The sequence below is a fragment of the Aedes albopictus genome, chromosome 2 (genome assembly GCF_035046485.1).
Source record: "Aedes albopictus strain Foshan chromosome 2, AalbF5, whole genome shotgun sequence".
Classification (NCBI taxonomy): Eukaryota; Metazoa; Arthropoda; class Insecta; order Diptera; family Culicidae; genus Aedes; species Aedes albopictus.
Genome location: NC_085137.1, coordinates 322,590,329 through 322,617,626, shown reverse-complemented (window position 1 = coordinate 322,617,626; position 27,298 = coordinate 322,590,329). Strand labels below are relative to the sequence as shown.

Below are 27,298 nucleotides of genomic sequence, written 5' to 3'. Positions count from 1 at the left end.
CACTCCCTTTCATGTCCGTTGCGCAAGGCCTCCGGGTCCTTTTAAAAACTTTACAGATGCGTGAATATATATCACTATTTGCCTCACACAACTCCATTATTACTTTGGACTCCGCCAGCTCAGAATCGGCGTGGCCATTTGAAAAAATTACCCGACAGCATCCTGGTGACGGAAAAACACTCGCGAAAACAAAGCAGAAGATTATATATTGTACGGCAGAGAACGGTTTCCTTGTCCGGGTGTCGGAGCACCAGTTGAAAATAACCCGTCACTGCACTCGAAAACAAAATAAGAAAAGGAACATTCTCACCGAGTATTTCAGCATATCTGGATCTTGGTCTGGGTGAAATGCAAGCATTTCCGAAGAATAACAGAACAGCCACAGGATCTGAAGTAAAATTCAATCACCATCTCCACCATCTTCTTGTAGGCATAAAGCAACACTTTCATTTGTTTTTCTTCTAAATTATTTAACATATTTACACATTTTCCAATAGAATTTGTTAACTGAAAAGGCCAATTGACGACCTCGCGATTTTTTTTTCCGCAAAATAGCACTGACTCCCGGGGTGGCGTATTACTGGCAGCCGAACCACCCGCTGTAATGTCACAAGCCACTGCAATCCACACGAGGGTGCTGCCATGTATAGGTCAGAATGCGACGAAAAATATTCGGAACACGCGTCTACCGGATGTATAAGTAGACTCACAAGCGAACGATCCGGAAGGCATAGCACCAGCCAAATCACCGATCAAAACGCGAAACAAAAGGAAACCGGAGCTCGAAAAAAATGTGACACGCAAAGCAAAACTCGACCGGCCGCGGCAAGGCTTACTTCGATCCTCGCAAAAAATAAAATCGCTTTAACTTTTTTTCTTGTTTAAACTTTCAAGTTAAGTCAAATGTTTTCCAGAGTTCTTAATATAAGTCATGAATGGTCAGAATTTCATTGCAATCGGTTCATTAAATCCGGAGATATAACAGCTCAAATTTGTCTATTTTACCTTTTTCAAGAATCCTTATAACTTCGTGGAAAATTGACCGATCTTTTCCAAATTTGGACCACATAACTAGTTGATGAACTAACAGTAAAAATTTGAGAATATTCGATGCACTTTTCGAAAAGATACAGCTAGTTTAATATTTTTTGAGAAGTGAAAATTTTGCCTATCCCGATCATTTTGTCTATCCCCTGTATGTATATATGTGTTGTCTACGAACGGTTGACGAAATAAATAAAAAAAAAATTAACTGCTTGGATGTCATCTACTATGTTTCTGCTGCTCTTGGATTCATCTTCATTTCCACCATTCATTAAATCTTCAAAGTTCTCCTCTTCTACCTAACTTCCTTCATTGTTGAGTTTGACACCAAGTTTCCTTCCCGGTCATTGCACAAGACCGGAGCGGGTGCAGTCTTGTGCCGTGCATCACTGACTACATACCGATCCGATCCATGCTTTCCGGCGCGTCTTCAATCACAATCTTTTTGAGCTGTCGTTTTTGGTTGCAGTTTATTCATTTCTCTTTTGCTCTTGGAGATCGGTACATAAACCTTGCGAACATTGCCGGGGTATGGGAGATCCAAAGAGATGCAATTTTTTTTTTGTATGAACGAAAATCTACGAAGGAGTAGCCCGAGCTACAATCAGCATACCTTGAAAATTTATTAATGTTTTATTTTGTTTTCCGATATTTATCCACAGTTGTCATGATTCACGTTGTGTTGGTCATTTGTTATGCTTGTTTGGCCAAATATTTGTCGTCATAGCAAACAGTCTAATTGCACAGCTACAGTAGATGTCATGTGAAAATCGCTGGTATTAGCTTGTGCGTCAGTTTTGAGATGAGTTCATGATAAAAGAATAAAAAAATCGATTTTGTGCTTGACCTCAACATATATAACCCATTAAACCAACCAAACTTCTTGAGAGGTTTCTATCCAGGAAGATTTTTTTTATTAAAATGTTGTCGTTTGAAATTTATCATTAGTATTATTATTAGCATTGTTATATGGGTTTCAGTTCTAGGTTAGTTCACCTCAGATAAAATGCAGAGAAAAAACGATGAACCTGAAGGGTTCAGTCACCTCAGTTTTTTTACAGAGTTACAGGGTTTTGTAATTGCAAAACATATAGCCCCATTGTTGGCGAACCACTGTGCAGTTTTTCGAACTCGAAGGAGTGAGTACACGGTACGCCCTTTGCAATAATCATCCGTCATGCGTTGACGGCTGATGAAGAACTGTCATTGGGCACTAGCAAGGAGAAACAGTTTTTTGACATCACCAGTGTAGCGACAAAGTTGTAGCTAAAGCTAAAGATTACTCTAAACTTAAAACTAATTTGAAAACTTATTCTACTTGAATTTATTTACTATTTGTGCTTTCTAAAGGTAAAAATGTGTAATACACGATTGAATTTGTTAACCTAAACTTAGAACTATTATCACAGGTAGAATTACAACGAGGAACACAGTGAGGACAAAAATAACCTAGAATTTGTAAAAGAACACCAAATGTGAGTAAAACTTATTCCTAAATATGCTTAAAATTAACATGCAAATAAAATTTCCAGCTTTGAAGCTGTGTCAAACGGACCCGCTATCAGGATTGTTCTGCCAACGTCCGAACTGAAAGTTCTTCCCAACACCCATGCTTTTTTTTTAGAAATGAATCAAAGGTGGGCTCCGTTTGCCATTCACAAGTATTTTCTTCTGTCGATTCATCACGCCGCCCCCTGTCAGGGGTGGGGCTACATATTTTGCTTTTTGGTGGTGGATCCCAACCATTTGTATCCAAAATTTGCACAGCTGTTTTGGATGCTAATATGGATCGAAACAGCTTAGTTCTGGATTCACGCGACCATACAAAGTTGACCAAGCCTATTACGCACCTTATAGTGTCGTCCCAAATTTGCAAGCTGCGAACCACGACTTTATTGCATTTCGCACGTAATTGCACATTAAAACCCCTAAAAATTGAACATCCCACAGAATCGCAATCGTGCTGTTTGTGGCACGTGCACACCTTCCAATGGTTTGTACGATGTGCTGAAAACATTGTTTTTCCCCGTGCGCATCTTGTGCAATCGAGCACAGGTACGGCACAACATAGCATGTTTCCATGAATTGAACCAAGTGGGTAGGGTATAGCAGGATAACAAATCCAGTGGAAACAGAAGCGATCCATTGCAGACCGCGTGGGGCGGGGGAGGCGGTATACCGAAAGCGATAAATGCGCCGGCAATTTGCGCTTGTGTTTGCACACGAATGTCGGTCAATGTTCAATGTACCTATGTAAATTTGTTGATTATCATTGGAAACATACTCACGCACTTCAAATAAAAGCATCCAAAGCTGATCGAAACAATGGTAGAACAGCGATACCAGTAGGATGGAATGCCTCCAGAGGGTTATGACAAGTTGTGGAATTTGTGGAAACACCTGTTTTGTAACGAGAGCATTTACAGGATTATAACGGTGTGGCAGCATAAAGCTTTTTTTATTTTTTTTCTAACGTGCATTATAATTTAAATCTACTTCTACACTTATCGCGTAATGTTGCAACTTAGACTATCCCCACCGCTGGACTCTTAACTACTCACGCAACAGCACACGTCGTTAGCAGATTCAATTCTGCTATCCACCCAGTCAAGCAAGGTTCGTTCACATCAACGAAAATAAAATGGAGCTCTGCCGTCAACTCACACCAGTGGACTTTTAATATACACTCCTAAAAAAATCATGCTTAGAAGCATCCCGTTCCACACAAATTTACGTTTTTTATCACAAATAATTTCTAGTTAGCAATCGCTAGAACCAAATCGGTAGATAAAACATATGAGACACATTCCACGCGTTACGTTTTGCGCGAGAATCAAACTTTCGCTTCCAAAAATTGTTATGTTGCTAAATACATGCTAACCAGCATATCAAACGATCAGATTTGAATAGAAGATTCATTTTATGCTTACTTATTGGAAGTTGGACCTTTGTACTTCAAAAGAAATCAAGAAATACAGCGTAACGGGACACCATCGCAAAAAATGAAGAATTCTGACCGAACGGCAAGAAATTTGCTACTTTCTAGAAGCAGTTTTCAAAGTTTCAGGTACTATTCGAAGAATATTAGTAATTATCTTCATTTTGGTGCGAAAAGAATCAAAATCGACAGCAAGAGCGCGGAAATATCATTCAATGAAGTTCAAAAACCGAGGTGTAGAAGTGCGTGGAATGTGTCATGAATGTGAAGTATTGAAACGGGTTCGAACACTGGTTCGCTAATTGAGAAACACGCACCTTATCTCTCAACTTCATCGCCAAGTTGTGAGATGAACGGTAAATGTGAAACTGTTTCTACGTACTTGGTCAGATAGGTTTACTTGGACTTGCATGATGGATGTAAATGTTTACGTTCATTGATGGTTTACATCACGTATAATTTCCTATTTTTTTAAAAGCGTTACATTACATTATATCATCAACTCTATTCTACCATCTGACTTCAGCTAGATTGATACGTGTGCCGAGTACGTGTGCCAAATTCCTGGAGGTGTTTCTGGAAGTATGCCTGGAGAAGTTCCTGGAGAAATCGCTAGAGAAATTATTGGAGGAATCCCTGGAGGAATATCTGAAACAATATTTTGAGGATATCCTGGAGACCAGTGCTGATAAATTCATTTCGTCATATCTAAGTTCACCCACCTACAGCTCATTTTAGAAGCTGAACCTGAGAATATGGTATATGAAAAACTTATGCGACTAGACCAGTTATGCAACAAAGTCACGGAAAAACCGCTTTTTTCGATTATTTAAGGTAAATGTCACCGACTACCTTCGAAAAATGCCAATGATATTCACGGTGAATATCAATTGGCATTTGCCAAAGGTAGTCCGTGACATTTATCTTAATTATTCGAAAAATAGCGGTTTTTCCGTGCCTTTCTTGCAGAACTGATCTGGCTGTACAAGATTTTCATATACCATATTCTCAGGTTCAGCTTCTAAAATGAGCTGCAGGTGATACAATTTAGATATGACGAAATGAAATTTTCAGCACTGCTGGAGACATCCTTGAAGATATTCCTGGACCAATGCCTGGAGCAATCCCCTGATAAATTCGTAGATGAATTCCTAGTGGAATCTCAAGACGAATTCTGGAAGGGGCCACTGGTAGAATTCCGGAGCAATCCTTAGATGAATTCCTGGAGAAATTTCTGGAGGAATTTCTGGATAAATTCGTAGAGGAATTACCAAATGAATTTCCGGAGGAATTTCTGAAGGAATACCCGAAAAAAACCAAGGAAGAATCCCTGGAGGAATTCCAGAAGAAATTCCTGGAGGACTCCCTGGGAATCCTTAGGGAAATTGCTGAAGAAATTCTTGAAAGGATTTCTGGGGGAATTCTTGGAAAAACGCCTAAGGAATCCCTTGAGGAATTCTTGGAGGATTCCTAAGATTTCTGAATTCCTAATTACCGAAGGAATACCTGAAGAAAACCGAGGAAGAATCCCTGGAGGAATTCCAGAAGAAATTCCTGGAGGACTCCCTGAAGAAATTCCTGGATGAATTCCTGTAGTAAACCCTGGAAGAAATCATGGAGGAATCCCTGGGAATCATTAGGGAAATTTCTGAAGAAATTCTTGAAAGGATTTCTGGGGGAATTCTTGGAAAAAAGCCCTTGAGGAATTCTTGGAGGATTCCTAAGAGAAATTGCTTTAGAAATTCCTGGAAGAATTCCTGTGCGAATTCATGGAAAAATCCCTGAAGCAATTTCTGGAGAAATCTCAGGATGAATGCATGGAGGAACTTCTGGACAAATTGCTGGTCATTTTATTCATTTCATTTATTTCATTACTATACTTGTAGAGTAAGGCTCAATCCTTATTAAATTCTACAATCGGTTTCAGGTCAATCTCTGGAGAAATTCCTGGAGGAATTCCTGTACGAATTCCAGGAGGAATTGCTGTAGGAATTCAAGCAGGAATTCCTGAATAAATAATTAGGATAATTCCTGGTGGAATTCTTGGTGGAATTCCAGGAGGTATTTCTGGAGAATTTCCAAGAGGAATTTCTGTAGGAATCTCTGAAGGATTTCCTGGAGGATTACTGAACTTTCAAGAGGGTTTCGACTGGATGTTTGATCGATCTTTTGGGTGGCTTTCTCAGTCTTTAAGTCGAGAACGAAATGTTTCCTACTCTCCCGACGTTTCGGCCGAAGGGTTTTGGCCTTTCTCAAGGGTCGCTAAAACATGTATTTAACACTTTACATATAACATTTAACATAAAACATATAACTACTCACTAGTGTCTATCGTCTCCCGTGTATATAGTTGCCTAACCATTTGTGTTTGGCCTGCCTTTTCATTACCTGTCTGTTATCATATGGTTATTATTTTGGATTTGATGCACAATTTTACCTAACTTACTGTTTTTAAAAGGTTTTTTAAATATATTTAGTTTTGATTGGACTTCACAGCACTGGTAGCGATCGTTTCAAAATGGTTGGTGAATTTTGTGGTGATTATGGATCACGTTCATCGGTTTCATTTAGGAGGTGTGGAATTGGTTCCATTGTTGATATGGCTGGGGTTTGTCTACGTGTGGTGGACTGTTTAATTGTGTGGAATAGTCCTGCGTACGTTGTACTTAGACCTTGTATGTCTGTACGGTGGTTGACTGTGTTAGGTGTATTGGTGATGTGACACATCTCTAGTGTTGGTAGTGTTGATTTTCTATTGGCCCTATCGAGAATTTTTGGGTTTGCAACATTGAACATAGGGTCTGGGACCATTTGAGCAGGAGCACCTATTTTGGGCACTTGCTGCTGTAGCTCAGTCAATTTTCAACCAATTGACCTCATTTTTGGAATACGATTAGATACGCACAGTATCTAGTCATGTACAGAATTTCATATTAATTGGTTTTAAACTGACTGAGTAATAGCAGCAAGTGCCCAAAATAGGTGCTCCTGCCCAAATGGTCCCAGACCCTATGGTTGTTTTCAATGACATGTTTCATTAATGCCGTTTTTTCGCCTAGTCTTAGGATTTCTTCATTTGTGTGTGTGTCATTGCTTTGGATTAATTTGGTGTATTGGTTAACATTGCTCTTGTGTCCAGACATTCTAGTTTTTAACTGGTTTGTGGTCATTCCAATGTATGTTTGTTTACAGTCTGTGCATTCTAGACTGTAAATAACGTTGCATTGGTCGAGTATAGGGAGGGGGTCTTTAACTGATCGTAGGATGTTATTTGTGTTTTTTAATGTTTTGTAGGCAATTCGTACCTATGGAAAATCGGCTTTTAGGATGTTGGCGATTGTAGGACTGAGATTTTCAATGAAGGGGATGCTTCTGTATTCGGTGAGCTGCTGACCGTTGGTTGTGGAAGGTTGTGGTCGCTGCTGGGGTTGGATGGCTGGAGTGTTTTGGTCCAATGGAGTTTGCAAGCCTCTGGAGGTGATGCTGCCGGCGTGAGGATGGTTTTCTTCGTTTAACTCTTGGAGGTGGCCTACGTTGGATGTTGTTGGTGTATCATGCGGGACTTCTGTTATCGAGGCCCTCGGTTTTGCTCGGCATAGCAAGCGGTTGATCAACGATGACGGGTAGTTGTTGGAGCGGAGGTGGTGGAAGATGATGTTGGATTGCTGTTGTTGGTTGAGATTGGTGGTGAGCAAGGTCACCCGTTTGATGAAGTTTGCGGCGACGTTTATCTTCATGCTTATGGGGTGGAATGAGTGGAAGTTTAGCAGTCGTCCTGAAGATATTGGTTTGGAATACCATTGCGTAGATATGGTCTGATCTGGGTTTCTGATGACCAGGGTGTCGAGGAATGGAAGCCTTCCGTCGGCCTCCTTCTCAACGGTGAACTGCAGGTGTTGGTTGTAGCTGTTGAATATCTGTAGCGTATGTTCTATTTGGTCTTCTGGTAGTGCTATGAACAAATCGTCCACATATTTTTTGATGACTGGGAGTGGGAAGCTCAGTCTATTTGTGACAGTCCTTAAAAGTACTTCCATGACTACTTCCGCAAGTATTGGCGAAAGAGGACTGCCCATAGCTGTACCAAATGTTTGTTGATAGAACTTGTCCCGGAATTTGAAGTAGCTGCTATCTATGCAAAAGCTCACCATCTCGAGGAACAAATCCAGGTTGATATTTGTTGCTTTTCCTATGGTGTCCCAGTTCATAATGATGTCGCGAATAACCAGGTCCTTCGGGATGTTCGTGAAGAGGGAGACGACATCAAAAGATACTAGAATGTATCCTGCTGGAAGCGTCACAGCGGTGATGTATTTGACGAAAGAAAAGCTGTCGATGATGTTGTACTCGCTTTTGAAACCTTTCGACAAAACGGACGCGATATATTTGGATAACTGGTATGTTGGTGCCGTTATGTTTGGCACAACGGGGCGAAGGAGTAACCCATCTTTGTGTGCCTTGGGTTGGCCGTATATTCGTGGACAAGTCGCAGTTTTGCTTGTTAACCGACTGGCAGTGAAATGGTCGATTAGCTCCAGATTGCTCAACCGTCTGACCAGCGTATTGTTTTGCCGTTGGAACTTTGATGTTGGATCTTTCGGCAGGACTTTGTATGTGGAGTCGTCCAGCAACGTTGACATTTTGCGATCGTAGTCTGCGATGTACATTACGACCATTCTTTTCCCCTTATCCGACTCTACGATCACGATATCTTTATGATCGTCCAGGAACTTCTTGGTAGTGATAGAAGCATGTTTGCAGAACTTGGAGACTGGATTTTCTAGCTGGTTGGACCATATGATAACAGACAGGTAATGAAAAGGCAGGCCAAACACAAATGGTTAGGCAACTATATACACGGGAGACGATAGACACTAGTGAGTAGTTATATGTTTTATGTTAAATGTTATATGTAAAGTGTTAAATACATGTTTTAGCGACCCTTGAGAAAGGCCAAAACCCTTCGGCCGAAACGTCGGGAGAGTAGGAAACATTTCGTTCTCGACTTAAAGACTGAGAAAGGATTACTGAAAAAAATCCTTGAAGGAACTCCCAGAGGAATCTCGAGAAGAATTCATGCAGGAATCTCCAATGGAATTCTTGGAATAACTCTTGGATAAATTCCGGGAGGATTTTGTAAAGGAACCCCTAGATGGTTTGCGGGAGAAATTTCTGGATAAATTGTTGTAGTTATTTCTGAAGAAATTCCTGGAGAAATTCCTGGATCAATTACTGGAGGAATCCCTGGATCAACTCCTGGAGGAATATCTAAAGGAATTCCAGGGGTAATTCCTGGAGGAATTCTTGAAGGTATTCCTGGAGGACTCCGTGATTCCCTGGAGGAATCCTTATAGAAACCCGTGGAGGAATGCCTAGTGAATTTCCTGGAGTCATGTCTGTAAGAACTCCTCGAGGAATCTCTAGGGAATTTCCTTGAGTAATCTCTAGATGAATTTTTGGAGGAATCCCTGTATATATTCAACGAGGATTCCTTGAAGGAATCCCCAGAGGAGTCACTGGAGGAATTGAGGAGAATTTCATTGAAGAATCAATGGAGCACTTTCAGGAGGGATCTCTTGAGGAATCTCATGAATGAATTCCCGGAGGAATCTCTTGAGGAATTCCTAGAGGAATTTCTGAACTAATCCATGTAGGATTTTTTACAGATATCCTCGCAGCAATTCCAAGAGGAATCTTGGAAGAATTTCCGGAGAAATTTCTGAAGAAATCCAAGGATCAATTTATGATGAAATTTTAGGAGGAGTTTCTGAAGAAATTCCATGAGGAAGTACTGTAGACATGGAAACTGTGAAGAAACCGTTGTAATTCCTCAGGAAATCCTGAAGGAATCCTAAAAAGAGTACGTAGAAGAACTTTTGGAAGATACTCTGTAGCAGTTCCTGAAGGAATCCCTGGAAGAGATCCTGAAGAAACCCCAGGAAAAATCTCGGGTGCAATCCCAAGATGAATTTTTAAGGAAATCTGTAAACAGTTTCTGGAAAAAGCCTTGGATTAATTCCTGAAGAAGTTTCAGAAAGGATTCCAGACGGAATTCCAGAAGGAATTCCAAGAAGAGTTTGTTCGGCAATTAACACAAGAATATGTAGGCACGAAGCACTGGACTGTAGGCACGGGGTATAGCACAGCAGAAGAGAACGGGATTTCGGATTGGGACGGAATAACACTTTTTAACCTTTACACTACACTACTTTATTCTCTCTACTTGCTATTTACATTTGGATTAGTTTCACTTCGCGTTGTCCAAGCCCCGCGAACGCTTATCACTTGATCACATTTGGATTACAACTGACTCGCTACTGGGCACTGGTCGCATATTTATACCCAAAAATGCGGTATTCCAGAACCACGTGGAATATTCTACGCGCGCGTAGAACCCACGCGACGCGTGTGGAACAAACCATCATCACGCTACCTGCAGGGCGACGACGACGAGAGCCGATGATGATGATGATGACGGTTGCGGCAGTGCGGTTCGCTGCTGCACTCACGGCAGGATCTCACGGCACTCACTCTCTCGCTGCTGCTCGCTGATGTTTCGTCGGCTCGAGTGAGTGCGCGTGCTTCGTCACGATGATCGATGATGGTTCCGATGCAATGGTTGGTGGTCGCGCAGCTTACCATGCTGCTGCCGTCATTTGGAGCACATGTTCGCGAACATACTCCCGCCCGTTGGAACGCAGATCCAAGTCTAATGGTCGCTGGTTGTTGCTGTTCCGATGTCCTTGCTAAGGCGTTCTTCCTCGACTTCCCAACCGGCATTGGTTGCATGTCCTTGCCTGGTAGTTTGTTTACTAGATTGGCACATACTACCCGAGCAAAGTCTAACAACAAAATGATAGCAAATCGAAAACACGATTTGTAATCAGCAGCAAATTGATATCACATTTTGATATCAGATTGTCTTGATTCAATTTGATTTCAAATTTTGATTTTGTTTTGCTGTCACTTCAACTTATTATAAATATTAAAGTTTTTAAGTAATTTTAAAACTTCTAGGCGACCTTTTATAATACAACTAATGCTATACCATCAGTGCAATTAACATATTGCATTTAAGTTTTCATATCATTCGAAAAAATATACATTTAACGATTTTTCCATTTTTTCGCACTGATAGCAAAAACAGTTATCAATTTGATATCACTGATGGCAGGAATTGTTTTCAACTTGCTGTTACGGGAACATTTTTCTGCTCTCATTTTTGATGTTTTAACCGTTAAAACGACCAAAATGACAACAACATGAGTTATCATAATTTGCAATATCACAACATCAAAATTAGTTTTCAATTTGCTGTCAAGCTTTGCTCGGGTAGGCTGTCACCTTCCTGATCGTCATACAGGCCGGTCACTGTCCATCCAAACTCTGTTTCGACCAGGGATGGTAGGCGATCAGAGAGCTTGATCCGACCTTGCTTCAGGATTTCCGCAAACAGTTCAGCTCCAATTAGCATCTCTATCTCGTTGGGACGATGGAAGGAATCATCTGCGAGCAGAATACCGGGTGGTATACTCCAGGAATCAATACTCACACGTACCGCTGGGGTTGAATCTGTCACCTCGAGGTTGGTGGTAAAATCACTACAATTTGATCTCATTTGCACCACCACCTTGTGATGCAGTTGGGATCTAGTACCATTGACTCCAACAACTGGAACGTTCGCAGGAAACTTCAGAAGCTTCATCCTTTGCACTACTGAGCTGCGCTGTTATTGGTCGTGAGCTTTCCATGACGGTGATCAAGTAGGCCCTTTCATCTCCACAAGATGAAACGAGCATTCGCGCTCTTCATCATGTCATTTTGCAATGATCAAGCGTCATGACGGAAACTTTCATATTGTTTTGAAATTAAAATTTTCACCTAGTCCCAGCAAATTTGAGCTAGTCGTTGTATTAAACAGATAGCAAGGACATATATTCATGCTTTAACCCTCTAATACCCAATACCGCCTTTAGACGGGGTATAGTTTGAGCATTTTTGTAATTTTTGTTTCGTGGAAAATCAAAATTTTTATATTTTTGGCTGATATTTGGGACTGTTTTGTATATCTCGAAATGGTTTTTGGTGTATTTCAAAGCGTATTTATATTTTTTAAAAATCATTGAAAAATTGATGTTTTAGACACCTTTTGGAAGTCATTGTTTATTTTGCATTTAATCACTGCAATTTACATATTTTAAATTTTTCCCAAATCATTCTATCGTAGTTTTATAGTTTAAGGGAATCGAATACACTCTAAAATTATTTTCCTTAAAATTACACGGAAAATAAAATCTATATATATAAAAATGAATTTCTGTCTGTCTGTCTGTCTGTCTGTCGGTCTGTCTGTCTGTCTGTCTGTCGGTCTGTCTGTCTGACCGTTATGCATTCGGAAACTACTGAACCGATCGGTGTGAAATTTTGTATGTGGGTATTTTGGGGGCCGGGGAAGGTTCTTAGCTTGGTGTAGGACCTCTCCGGTCTCTGGAACGGGGGGCTCCCAAACGAATGACTTCGCCGGGGACGTCCCTATGGAGCTGTATGTCAAAAACACAGTAGGCAGGCAGTACGACGTTTGCCGGGACAGCTAGTTTTCTATAAAAAAAATAAAAATAAAAATATTTCAACAACAATCATAAAAGTTCAAAATGTTTTCATCTCAAAAAAATCCGTACCCGAAATAGGCTTCCAGGAAAAATATAAAACTTTGGGGATGTTCAAAAATAAAAATTAGAAAAATCAAAAACTGAAATTCACGAAATCGAGAATTAAAAAGAATCATCTTCCGAAACATGTTTAAATCGATTTTAGATGACGAAAAATGATATTAAGATCAAAATCAAAAATTTGGGTATTAGAGGGTTAAAGGATTTAGACAATAACAAAATCCATCAATGTGCTAGTAATTGCCTTGTTTACTACCATGTCACGCTTCGTCATGACCGAAAAATGAGCGAATATTGTTAGACTCTCTTGGTCATCGTCGGCCGATTCGATGACATTGAGAGAGGCACTTCTGTAAAAATCGCGTGACGACACGTGTTGACGCTGACCCTTTCCAAGCCTGCTACTGAGTCGGCGATGAGGTTGATCTGTGATCCGGAATCCAATAGAGCACGCACACGATGAACTTGACCGTTATTCGAAGTTAGGTTAACCATCGCCGTCATCAGGAACACATGTTTGGTTGATGGAGCAACCTTGCTGGAACACGATGACTTCACAGGGTGCTGAATCGCTACGGGTACTGGGTTGGCTTCGGAAGGTTTCTCTGTATTAGCGCGCTTTGCTTGAGTCCTCTTCCGCCGAAATGAAGCAACGTGTGATGCCTTTTAGAGCACTTTATGCACGACTTGCCGTTAGGACACGCTAAACTCCGATGGCCCCTTCTTAGACAATTGAAGCATAAACTTAGCTCCTTCACTCTGGTATGGCGCTGATGCACGGACAACTTCTGGAACATGGAACACTTAAAATTTGGATGCTGTCCGGCACAGAAGTCACACACATACTTCGACACTACTAACGCTGCATGTGACGTCCTGGAAGGCACGAACTTGGATGCAGGCGGCTTCTGGTTGGATACTCTGATGTTCGGGGACACGGTGGGTGTACTATTCTCACATCTCTCTAAAATAATGCACCGTTGCTTTAGGAATTCGATGGTCTGCTCGTAGTCTCGAAGCTCCAGGATAGTCTGAATTCTGCTAACGTTGCGTTGAGCAGCAGTGCTCTCAGTACTCCGTCCTCAGCTGGATCCAGAACTTTCTTCACTGGTGTTTTCTTGGGCGGCATCCTAATCGAGTTCCTCACGGTCAGCAACGGGAATGCAGACAGGAATTCCGCTGCTCTTGACACAGCGGATGGAAGGTAGCACGGAATCCGAAGCGATGGATGCAATGCCCAACAATACGGCGGAAGACTGGAGCTTCGCTTTACTGGACACGATCACTGGACCCGACGCGTGTGTCGCCACGGACGGAGGAAATCACTTGAAGATTCCGAAGCGACGGACACAAAACACTACGCGATGACGGAATCAATCATCTATTGGCTGGGAACCGACGCGCTTGTCACAACTGGTAGAACACTATCACACAATGTCCGGAGTGACGGAAGGTAGCACTACGCGACGGTGGACTCACTCGGGATACCACGAAAATCGACGCGCTTGTCGGACCGGATGGAATCGTCACCACACGAATTCCGGAACGACGGATTAAGTCAAAACGCGACGACGCGGTTTACTCTCGCGGACCGACACGGATACGGACGTTGTCGAAGCCACGTCCACGCTTTGCACTGCACAGCACGCTGTTGAAGCCACGTGCACGCTTCTGAAACTACGCACTACCGCGCTGTCGAAGCCACGCGGCACGCTTTTTAAACGACACACTACCGCGTTGTTCAAGCCACGCAGAACGCTTTCACACACTACCGGATCGTTATCCGGCTCGAAGGACCAAATTGTGTTCGGCAATGAACACAAGAATATGTAGGCACGAAGCACTGGACTGTAGGCACGGGGTATAGCACAGCAGAAGAGAACGGGATTTCGGATTGGGACGGAATAACACTTTTTAACCTTTACACTACACTACTTTATTCTCTCTACTTGCTATTTACATTTGGATTAGTTTCACTTCGCGTTGTCCAAGCCCCGCGAACGCTTATCACTTGATCACATTTGGATTACAACTGACTCGCTACTGGGCACTGGTCGCATATTTATACCCAAAAATGCGGTATTCCAGAACCACGTGGAATATTCTACGCGCGCGTAGAACCCACGCGACGCGTGTGGAACAAACCATCATCACGCTACCTGCAGGGCGACGACGACGAGAGCCGATGATGATGATGATGACGGCTGCGGCGGTGCGGTTCGCTGCTGCACTCACGGCAGGATCTCACGGCACTCACTCTCTCGCTGCTGCTCGCTGATGTTTCGTCGGCTCGAGTGAGTGCGCGTGCTTCGTCACGATGATCGATGATGGTTCCGATGCAATGGTTGGTGGTCGCGCAGCTTACCATGCTGCTGCCGTCATTTGGAGCGTATGTTCGCGAACAGAGTTCTTGGGGGCATTTTAACCCTCGAACGATCGCGCTGTTGTATTTTGTACAACACGTTGAAAAAATCCCGGCTTTTGTACTCAGCATTAGCGTGGTGCTGACGCAGGTACCTGCGTCTACCTGGTTGACTACCTAGTCAACCGCGCGAGTTACGGAAGGTTAAAAATAATCCTGGAAGTTGTTCCTGAAAGAATTACAGAAGGAATTCCCGGGTGAATCTCTGGAGGAATTTGTGATGAAACCCTATGATGAATCCCGGAAGCAATTCCCAGAGGAATTTCATTGGGAATCTCAGGAGAGATGTTTTCCCTGGAAGCATTTCTGTAGGAATCCCTGGATAAATATATCTGAAGAAATTCATATATAGTGACCCCACAATTTATGAATCGGCAAAAATGACCACAGTTTATGGATCACTCCATTTGATCAACATGGTGATTCATAAATAGTGTACAAAAATTAAGGTGATTCATCGGTGTGGGGTCACACATAGCATAGCACACATAGTCACACATAGCATAGCATGAATACTTGCACAAATCTTGGATGGAGTTGCAAAGTTGAATATATCCATTGATATTGCTGATGTCGCTACTATCTACAATGACCAACTCAACTCCACACACCTGGCCAAGTCCTCGCAAGCATTTTTGTTTAGTCCAATCATCAACTTAAAAAGAGCCCAGAGCTGAAGCAGCTTCCAATAGATAAACGGACATTGAAAATAGCGAGTTTTCAATATAGTCAAAAAAGAAAGGTATTTGGCACATTTGGATACATTCTAGGATGTTGAAACTTTTATTTACCTGAATTAACCTGAAAGAGATACTATACTATACTAAACTATTCAAATATATGTAAGCAAAATGGGTAGATCTCACCAATTTCTGCTGATTGCTTCCAAAAAATCCTAATGATTGTTTGAAACGGCATCTCGGCGTACTCTTGCTTCTCAGCTGATAACCGGTCCTCGAGAGCTGAAGCTCGGCTATTGAGGTTCATCAGTAATCTTGCTAGGGTATCGCGCCACTTGGGCGGTGGCTTCTATTTTCGTCTGTTCAATTGACTTGAAATGTTGTACACGAGTAGACCCAAGTAACCATGACGCTGCATATAGCGCATTAATTTTGCTTTATAGTGTACTAGCTGTCCCGGCAAACGTTGTGTTGCCATTTGTGGTTGTGATGGTTTGACAACTGTTGGGTTCATTGCAGCACGGCACTCTAGATTGGTTTTAATTCGAACATCTTGAGTTTCTTCCCAGCTCATAAAAAACCAGTAACTTCACTATTTTCATACTTTTCTAAACAATTTTGGTAACTTTTTATACATATAAACACAGCCACCATGAATACGAACCGAACCGCGCAAGAGTCATCCTGATCGGTTCAGCCGTTCTTGAGTTTTGTTGCCTCAAAGGGACTTCAAACTCATTTTTATATATATAGATTATATGACATGCGATTTAAAGTTGTTTTGTCATTTAGGTATCATTAAAGTAGGTTTAAAGTCGAAAGTGGCGCCACTATTGTTGATGTAAAGCAAGCTTTACTGTGGCGATTGCTAAAGCATATAAAATGCTTGTGCCATATAGCTAATGCAATGTAATAGTATGGAATGCATACTTAAGGCATCATGTCAACAAAAGAAAAAAAGTATTTTTTCATTTTTCTGTCTATTTTTATCTACTCATACCTGTTCCGATACTCTCACTCTGATGTTTTTTTTTTCTGTTTCGGGAATTGAACCTAGACTGCTGGAACTGGACCGCGATGAAACTCGGACGCTCTAACGCTGTGCTACGACTACCATGTATTTTGCACCTGGAAAAATGTGCAACATAAAGTAACGTATATCTACTCAGTTCGTGCTTTATTGAGTTGTGTTTTCAGCAGCTCTAAAAAGTTGTGCTAGGGTCTGAATGCCATCAGTTATCTTACTCTCCCAAATCCATTCGAAAACAATCGATTACAGAATCGATTGATTCCACAAACGAAGATAATATAAAGATATAAATTAGTCTGTGTTGATAATGTTATTATTGTTTTCATACGTGCTCACTTCTATCATTTCTTTTATAAAATCGGGGCACTATGTTAAATAAGGAAACCAATACCTCAACCCCACATAATTTTTGTTCCCTCAGCATCTGTATTCATGTCCCAAGCAGAAACAAAAAAAAACATACAAAAATTTGAATTTTCAAACAGCAACATCTGAGCATAATAATCCAAGTTCTACGCAGCAATTCATGAAAATTTGGGTTTGTTTTTCTTTTATTTTGAATGGTTGTGTTTCTAAAAATGTTTTACAGATTATTTTTTCAAACTGAAGGTTTTTTCTGTTTACAACGATGAAAGCATTAGTAAAGGCATATATAAAGTAATAAATCCTTGCATTATTGATTGTCAAAAAGCTTTTAACATGGTAATGCAATGAAGCATTAAACAACGTCCCTATAGAACTATACCGAACTGTCAAAATCCCATAATGCTTCAATGCTTTCATAATGTAGATTAAACGCTTTATTGCTTGACAGGTGTAGAATAAAAGTTATCTCGCAATAGCTAAACTATAATACGATTGAATTAATGTTATGATATAATGCTTGTGGTTACTTGGGGATACTATACCTATCTCACCACATTCCAAAAGTTGTGCCAATTGGTTCAAATTTGACTGAGTTATAGTGGAAAACAGACGAATATAGAACCACCGCCCAAGTGGCGCGATTCCCTAGTACACTTCAGCTTCTGTTTCTGTCATCCGTAAATGTTGATCGCTTTTCCCGTATAGTTACACAGAAGCACATTATACAAATTCTTAAATGCAGGGCGTTTGGGCCCTCAAACGGTTGATTCAAACCCATTACATGACCGACCAGACCGGTGCTGCTCCTGATTGTATGAGAAAAGCAAACGAAAAAAGCCACGGTAGTGTGGCACCCTGCCACACGGTCAAGGAGGTTTACTTTCATGTTCACTTCACTATAAATGTTTTGAAAATTCAGTTACTACACTAAACCAGAAGGAATAAAAATCATCGGCCAAATTGAAATTTCACGAGAAAAAACGCGACCGAAAAATTGAAAGGTTTGTAACGTTTTGACGTTTTCTCCTTTTTAAGCAAAATAATTTTTGCTTGAATTTTGTACATTGAACTTGACTTAGAGCTTTATGTTAATCAATGACATCACATTAATTGAATTCAAAATAGTATAGAGAAACGCTTTGACGTTTTTTTCTTTTTTAAGTAAAATAATATTTAGGATTTATTTTATTTAACAATATTTACTTCTAAATAGTGATAAAGTGTAAATTAGATTTTGTTCGAAACTCAATTTGACTTTGCTCATGGCTGATTTGAACTACATATACATCAATGACTCCTGATTATATGTATCCCATAAAAACCATCTTGACGAACCTAGAGTGGCACAAGAAATATGAATTCGCCATTCGAAATTCTTTGTTGGCGGAATTTAGAAGACAAAGGGGGCTTATTTAGTGTAGGCTTCTTTAATAAATTAAGACTTAAGCTCGGTCATTTCGTTCGCTACTAGGCTGCAGAGTAGAAGTGATCGCGGTTTGCAAGTTCGATAGTTTTGAAAGTGATTTACCCATTAGAGTGCAATTGTACCCTTCGAGTAACGTACCGAAGGTAATTTTGTTGAAAGTGAATTCTAAGTGAAGTGTTTGTAACGATTAACTGACTTTTCTTTTAATATAGTAAATTTGAACGTGTTTCCGGTCGAGTCGACCGTGGTTCGCGAAGTCTTCTACTTCGTTAGTGATTTGTGCAAAAAAAATATTATTTTAAATAGTAAGTTAAAGTTTTTTATGATATTAATTTTGCCATTCATGTTGGACTTTTCCAGCGCTCAGGCGCTTTTTTATTGTACGGGCTGGACAGTGGAAAGTGACGACAAGCGGAGTCGTATTGGGGTTTTTGTGGCGTCTTCAGGCGCCGAAGTTACATCGTCCAAGGACACGGATCGTCCGTGGAGAGCTCGGGTATCCGTCAAGACCCGCCTTTCGAGGCAGACAAACGGAGTGAAGTGTAGTTCGCCATCAAATCGAACGAAGAACTCCGAGGTCGCCAAAAAACCGTCGTTAGATCCACCCCACGCTACAACCCCCGGTGAAGAGGAACCGAGAGCACGGTCCCCGCACGTAGTCAAGCGTCGTGCGCAGGATCGGACCCAATCCGAAGGTAAGGGGACTTCATTTCATCACGTGCGGCCGAAGCTCTCAAGGTGGAAGCCGTACGGCGGGTCCGCAACGGTAAATCGGCCATACTACCCGAGCTCGGACGTCCATCGCTGCGCGCCATACCAGCAGCGACAGCGGTAAAGCCAATCGCCGCCATTGCCGCCGAGGACATCAGTGGTCATCGGGACAACCGCTTATCGCCGGCAAAAGCCGGAAACTCAACAGTGTCAAGATCGTCGAGGAGCATCGAGTCGTCGCTTCAAGAAAGCCTGCGCAGGTACGTGGAAACTTTTTATTCATGGCCATGATAGTTTCCCAAAGTGTTTTCCACCCGTTTTAGTAAATTTAGTATAAAGTCTGACCCAAATGAGTTTGCTCCCTAATGAATAAATTGATTTGTTGAATTTTGAAGACCTGAGAGTCAATTGATTCCGTTTTGGGTAGTTCAAAGAGAAATCACCCGCTACGTTACTCCCTTTAGATTCCGTTTTTCGTTTCCGTTTTGGTAGATTGACATTTCAGGCTTCCACTCTTCATTTCGGTAAGTGTTCCAGATCGAGCAAGCTTAAGTCGGGGAGTTGGTCAAAAAGGGTTCGGGCGATTACATTTGGCAGTATCGGCGCATTCTCCAGGTTCGTTAAGTTGGAAATTCGCTTTAATTTATAACCGTACACGAGTCCCCTGAGGAAAACAGTCTCAAGTCAGTCGGGCAAAGATTAAAAGGACAGGTGGTCTCCCTGCGGGAGTGGCGCTAAAGCCACCTTGTTTGACAAAATCCTCGTGACTATTTTGGACGGTTACAGGGTTACAGGTTGCGGAGCAACCTTATTAACAACTTTAACTCATATAAATGGTTATCCCCTGTATAAAAAATATTTGACGAAATCCATGTGTGCAGTAATTTCTGTAAGAATTATTGAAGGACTACTTGGATGGACTCTGTGGAGTTTAAGGTTTATCAGGAATCACCCCTCACATGCAGCACGCACAACTTACCCAGTCTGACACCGGTTCGCAAGTGAGTGGTTGGTTGTCATGGGCAGTGGTTGCTATACACTCAGAGATGGTTGCTATACACTATGCCAGAGATGCTATGGTAAATCTCATAACCACAGCTTCGTGTAGCCAACACTATTTATGTATCTCTTCTTCTTCTTCTTTATGGCTCGACGTCCCCACTGGGACTTAGCCGGCCTCGCTTCAATTTAGTGTTCTTTGAGCACTTCTACAGTTATTAATTGAAGGGCTTTCTTTGCCTGCCATTGCATGAATATGTATATTGTGAGGCAAGTACAATGATACACGATGCCCAGGGAGTCGAGAAATCTTCCTGACTGGAACGGGAATCGAACCCGCCGTCTTCGGATTGGCGATCCATAGCCTTAACCACTAGGCGAACTGAAGACCCAAAGCTATTTGTATCAAGTTGAGTTCATTTTTGAACAAGCGTGCAGACCTGTCGTCGTATGTGAAAAATGTATGCTTCTTCTCAGTAAGATACTTGAGAAGAAGATCCCGATCTTTCAGGGTTTCCGGCAATACGCGGCAGTCTCCTTTCCTGGCAATTTGGAAGGAAACCTTGATTCCCCTTATGGAGTTGAAGATCTTCTGCCTAAAACCACCAAATTCACAGACGCTGACCACGATTGGTGGCACCCGTTGTTTTTTAGCAGAAATTGAAGTGCCTGGGCTAGAGACATCCTTAATTTGCTGTTCCGAAAAATTGTTCAGCGTTTTATAGAGATTACTCATTTCGACGAAATGTTTGTCCGAAACAATTGTTTTATTAGAAGGAAACGAAGAAGTTCTCCTTTCCTTCTAGTTTTGTCGCGTTTTACGACGGTTTTGAAACCCACTTTTTTTTGGAAGGAAGCGGTGAATTCAAAAATTCACCCTTCCTTTTGTTCGATGATGCAACCATGCTTTTGTTAGAAGCGACCTTCCAGGAGGTTTTTTCCCTAATCGGAGTCCAAGTAGGATTACCACCATTTCACGGAATTTTACTTCCGTAAACGGTTCCAACGAATAATCGAAGGCGCGGGTCCAGGCAAGGATAGAAAAGGAATCTGTACTTTTTAATTGCTTTAGGTAGTAAAACGTCCTGCAGCAGAGAGAGCTTACGTCCGCACAGCACAAGAGTACGATGCGGAGTCCAGTGACTTCTGCGCAACAAAAACCTGCTCCGCCGATTCTTTTTGTGACAGGTGTGTTACTTGGATATTGTTACTGTACGGTAGAAAAGGTAAGTTAATAAGGGGCTGTCCATAAACCACGTGGTCATTTTTTTTGGGACTTTTCAACCCCCCCCCCCCCCCCCCCCCCACCCCACCCCCCCGGGTGGTCATTAGTCCATACAAAAAATTTTGTTTGTCCATACAAAATGGTCACTGGCCGAACCTTCCCCCCCCCCCTAATGACCACGTGGTTTATGGACAGCCCATAAGGTGGATGACATTGAACATAACCCTTATGTTCATTCGTATTAAACGATTAGCTAATTTTAATATAACTTTATAAAATTATTATCTCGGCTCATCAAATGCACCTTTGCTCGCCACCGAGTTCTCATTAAACTTCTCAACCATTATTGTTCGTTGTGACCAGCGAAAAAGCATCACAACCATCTAGGAATGCTGCGCCGTCTGATCCCCAAACCCCGAACAACTTCCAATTTATTATTTATTTCGGTCCGGAAAAATGTTTCGCCTCCACTCGCGTTTTTTATTCGAATATTACCTCTCGGCTATGCTATAATTGCGTTTCTTTATTCCCCTAAAAAGTGTCTTCTGTCATCATTGTGCTTGGACTGGCCGGCCGGCCACCCTCTGGTTACCAGGCCGACTAGGCAATGCTTTGTATCGCCCGCTTAAGTTGAATCGCAGCGTTTTGGCAAAATGATGATGGCCAGGAAGCGCCGAAACATAGCGTCAACGCCATTCTGCTCTATTATCTCTGCACAGAAAGCCGTTCTGCATCGCGTACTGGAAATGTCGTAGACGTAATTAGGGGGTCCCTAAATAATAGAATGCTTTGTGGAAGGCGTGCGAAAGAAAGTTAAGAATTAATCCGGGAGCGGTCGCGTCGTGTACTGAGTACACGCACCATGAAAAATGCACGCTTGTGGTCACTGCAGGTAGGGTGCCTGTACCAGTTATCGCACTACCTAAGAAAAACTATTTCTACAAAAATAAGAAGAAGACCGACGAATGTAAACAATAAGTCAAATGACTGATTTGTTTCAATACTTTACAGGATAAATATAGAAACGGAGCCAAAACTACTTTTAGTATTTATTACGGCGTGTGCCAATGATGGGAACACTGTACCAGTTATGGACACATTTGTTAATTTGGGTTCCACTTCGCACTATTTACATGCATTCCTTATGGGAGTTGCCATAACTTGTACACTATGGCGAAATAGGGTGCAAGGAGGCCGAAAAGTTAAGGAAAATGATTTATTTCTACCATAATTTGAGCAAATTGTGAAGTTTGAATGATTGCAATAATCTTTTGTGATCGTGATCTGCTGTTCACGATTTTTTTCTTGTTGATTTGAATCTTTAAAGGTTGAAAATCAACTATGGCGAATTTGAGGTACTATAGCCATAACTGGTACACTGAGCCTAGTCAAAGACGCGACTGCTCGAGGGTTAAGCAAACCCGATTAAAGAGACCAAGTCCCAGGTCTATCTAATAGTGCTACTATTTCACGACCAGGACGATGCAAGCTTCTAATATTCTTAGGTGCTTCCCTACTAAAGTAAAGGTGTGGAGGGGGGGGGGGGGGGGGGGGTATGTCGAAGGTTGTGTTTATATCCGATGATTTAGTATAGTTGTCGTTTTGCCTCGAACTATTGCCAATTACCACCTGGATGAGATCGAAGAATGCTGTTCTGCAAATACTTTTTTCACGCAAGTCTGTCAGGAAAAGGCCTACTTTCCCACACCAAATTAGCAGTGCTGTGCATGGTTCATTACAGCACTGGTTTGCGTTGCGTAATGAACAATCACAGCACTGTTTTCAGTTTTGATCAACTTGTTGATGCTTTCTGGATGCAGTTTTGAAAAAAAAAAAAACGTTGTACGCAACTCGGTGTAGAACTCGATTTTTACAGCACTCGTCGTAATTATCCAACTCGGCAAGATAAGTGTACGTCTCGTGTCGTAAAAATCTCCATTCTGCACCTTGTTGCGTAAACTATTAGGTGCGCAACTAAGTTCCCGCTGTTTAGCAATTGATGGCGCCAGTAGTAAGTGCTGGTTGAATGTTGTATTTCTTAAGCGTCGTAAACCAAGCTCAGACATATAGTAAACAAAGCACTTTGTCAAATCAGTGATTTTGGTTTAGTGCTATATATTTCGGTTGTTTGAAGATGTCTGGTTTCGTGCCAAATAATCGTCATTTGCGGGAAGTGTTGATTTTCTTCTTCCACTCGAAGAAAACGGCGGCTGAAGCACATCGAGAGCTCCAGAAAGTTTACGGTGATGCTGCTCTGAGTGAAACAACGTGTCGTGATTGGTTTCGTCGCTTCAAAAACGGTGATTTTAGTATTGATGATCGTCCGCGTGAAGGAAGGCCGAAAAACTTCGAAGACTTTGAATTGGAGACATTGCTCGATGAGGATCCGTGTCAAACGCAAGATGAGCTTGGTTCAGGATTAGGAGTTTCCCGCCAAGCCGTTTCTAAGCGATTGCATGCGTTGGGAATGGTTCAAAAGCAAGGAACTTGGGTGCCTTACGATCTGCGCCAAGAGACGTCGAGCGTTTTCGTTTTTTCGTCTGTGAACTACTGCTCCAGCGGCAAAAAAGGAAGAATTTTCTACATCGCATTGTGTCAGGTGACGAAAAATGGATTCATTACAGTAACCCAAAACGGAAACATTCATGGGGACTGCCCGGGCATGCCTCAAGATCGTCGCCAAGACCGAATATTCACGCTTCGGAGGTATGCTGTGTATTTGGTGGGACCAAGTTGGTGTTATTTATTATGAGCTGTTGAAACCAAACGAAACCATTACCGGGGAACGGTATCGAACTCAATTGATGCGATTGAGCCGATCACTGCCAGTGAATCAAAATTCAACCATCGCGCAACAACAATGACAATGTCGCAACCTGTATTTGTTGCGACAAACAAATCCATGCGACATAAGTTTGTCCTAACTTGAAAATAATGGGATTAACATCGTACACCACGAGTTCAGAGATTTTTAAGCCTTGCATTGCGATTCTCGAACGGTAACTTCGAGTCGGTAAACACTGCAACTCTGGTGAAGCTCTATCGTCAAACAGTTTCGACTTTGGGTTAGCAATAATTGATTATTCACGAGTTGAAAAGTACGCAACAAATTCAGCTTCCGTTTTGTCTGCAACAAAAAATTTCGAGATCATGTCATTATCTGTTACCAGTAGGGATGAAGAGTAATCGTCGCACCTTCTTTGTTGCTTGTTTTGTGCCTCTTTTGTCTGATAATTCTCTTCACTGATCACTGCACGAAAAAAGGCCACAATACGAGCACAGACACGAAAAGGTGATTCTTCAGCATGACAACGCTCGACCTCACGTTGCGAAACCCGTGAAAACCTACTGGGAAACGCTCAAATGGGAAGTTCTACCCCACCCGCCATATTCTCCTGATATTGCACCGTCCGATTATTACTTGTTCCGTTCGATGGCACATGGTCTCACTGGTCAGCAGTTCCACTCATATGATGACATCTCAAAATGGCTTGATTCCTGGATAGCATCAAAAGACGAATAGTTCTATCGAAATGGTATTCACGTTCTACCAGAAAGATGGGAAAAAGTCGTAGCTAGTGATGGGCAATACTTTGAATAATTTGTTTGTAACCTTTGTTTTCATAATAAAGTTTCTTTTTCACCAAAAAACAGCGAGAACTTAGTTGCGCACCTAATACTATTTCTCAAAATGACTCGTACTGTACCTCATCAAGGCTGGTATTTATCTCAGGGTTACTCTTCCAGTTAGGACTTATTTTTCAAACAATATAAACTTTTTCGTAGTCAATTCATGAAATTCAATGCTTTAATATTTTACGGAGTACCACACAGGAGAGCGAATGTGAAATATGAAAACTCCTGTATCCAAACATCTGCATATGTAGTTTTCCCTGGCTTCGTCATTGGTAGAAAGTACTCCTGGTTGATAGCACAGCACTCGTTGCAATTTCACAAAAAAAAAGAAAACAACATCACCCGAAAAAAGCAAGCAAGAGATATTTCTGCTTCATAAAGTCCGGTAGCCCCTAACAAGTCGTTATAATGAGAGTCTCCTCTTTCGGCTGACGGTCATATTTAGGAGTAACTGGTAAATGGGCTACTGGAATGACAAGCACTGCACCGGCACGTCGTCGTCATCAAAAACTGACAACGGATCCGCTTAAGGATGACAATGTCCTTGTTGAAATTTAGGCCACCCTTGAAGGAACGATTATTTTAAAGCCATTTTAAGGCGATATGCTGGCCGACATAGATGATGATGATGATGGCGAGGGCGGTTGTGTAGCGATGACAGGCTTCTCAACATCAAAGGTGGAGGAAAGTTTGCCAAGTTTCCCAAATGGCTTGGCAGCATAGCGGCACTGACAGCTCGTAAAAGTCAATGTGCTGTACGTAATCATCTTACGCGACATTTTAACGGGAGCGGGGCTCAGCTGAAGAGTGAATGGGAATTCATTCAGATTGAGATCCTTGAATCTCTCACGCTGTAACTTTGGATGCCTATATTTGGCCGCCATAGTGATACGTTGGCGTTGAAGAGCGGAAAGAATGATTATGTTAGGGACTTGTAGCGGAAATAACGAGCTTGGAGGAATCAACATATTTACTGCTTGACGAGTTTTGGAGATTTTGATTAACTTCGTCTCGATTATGGTGATTCAAAAAAAAAAAATGAATGGAGTAAACATTTGTTTATTGTTTATCTGTATGGACAGTGTAATGGAACAAATATACGTAACGTAGGCATTTTTGGAGCTCTTAAGCTGGTACTACACAGAGTCAAATATTTGTCCAAAAAGAAATCAATGCTCAAACATCTTGTTTGACTCGATCGAATTTTCATTACAGACCAGTCGGGATATCCTAGGTCATTCAAACTGTTCTTGAGTTTAGATCCTAACAGCTACGGGTGCAACGATAACTTCTTACATTCTACAAAGCTACGATTTGTATGCTATCATGTCCAGTAGGTTTTCTGAATGTTCAATAGATAATATCATATCTGTGGAGCGGACCTGGTGTGATGGTTAGAACACTTGACTATCACGCCGATGACCTGGGATCGAATCCCACTCCCGACAAACTCACAAAATGTGAGTTCTTCTTTCGGAAGGGAAGTAAAGCGTGGGTCCCGAGATTAACTAGCCTAGGGCCAAAAATCTCGTTGATACAGATAAAAAAATAAAAATCAGATCAGTCGGGATATCTGAGGTCATCCAAGCTGTTCTTGAGTTTTGATCCTTAAGTTTACGTGTGTCAGGGAAACTTCTTTCATAATCCAAAGCTACGATTTGTAATCTATCATGTCCAGTAAGTCTTTTGAGAGTTCAATAGACAGTGTAGTAATAGATACGGCGACTCAGTTAGGGATCATTCATAAACAACGTAGACTTGGGGGGGGGGGGGGGAGGTGGGTCTGGCCAAAGTCTACGCTCCATCCATACAAATTTCAAAATTTTTGTATGAACGAAAGTCTACGAGGGGGGAGGGGGGTCTGAGATGGCCAAAATTTAGTCTACGTGGTTTATGAACAGCCTCTTTTACGGTTTCTGATAGAATGATCTTTATTCTTTGTTAACAAAAGTTATGGCCTGCTTACAATAATCTTAGTCTGTTAAGTCAACTCGTTAGGGGGGCCACGTGGTGTAGTGCATCACACGTTCGCTTTTCATGCGGATGGTCATGGGTTAAATTCCCAGCCCCCTGAACAACTTCTCGTCAACGCCGCTGGATAATACAGCACGGAGGACTGTGCTTTGCGGACGGCCGTCCATCTCGGCGATCG

At 41.8% G+C, this 27,298-nt stretch overlaps 1 protein-coding gene and 1 long non-coding RNA gene across 2 annotated transcripts in view; one reads left to right on the top strand and one right to left on the bottom strand.

Annotated features, from left to right (window-relative positions):
- The window catches only part of LOC109403065 (tyrosine-protein kinase Dnt), a 305,015-nt gene that overhangs the window by 36,861 nt on the left and 240,856 nt on the right, over positions 1 to 27,298 (top strand). The window lies entirely within an intron of this gene.
- On the bottom strand, positions 6,135 to 6,373 carry LOC134287179 (uncharacterized). The gene is made up of 2 exons (XR_009997096.1): positions 6,305 to 6,373; positions 6,135 to 6,244 (listed from the first exon to the last, which is right to left on the bottom strand). It is a non-coding gene; the product is annotated as an uncharacterized LOC134287179 (long non-coding RNA).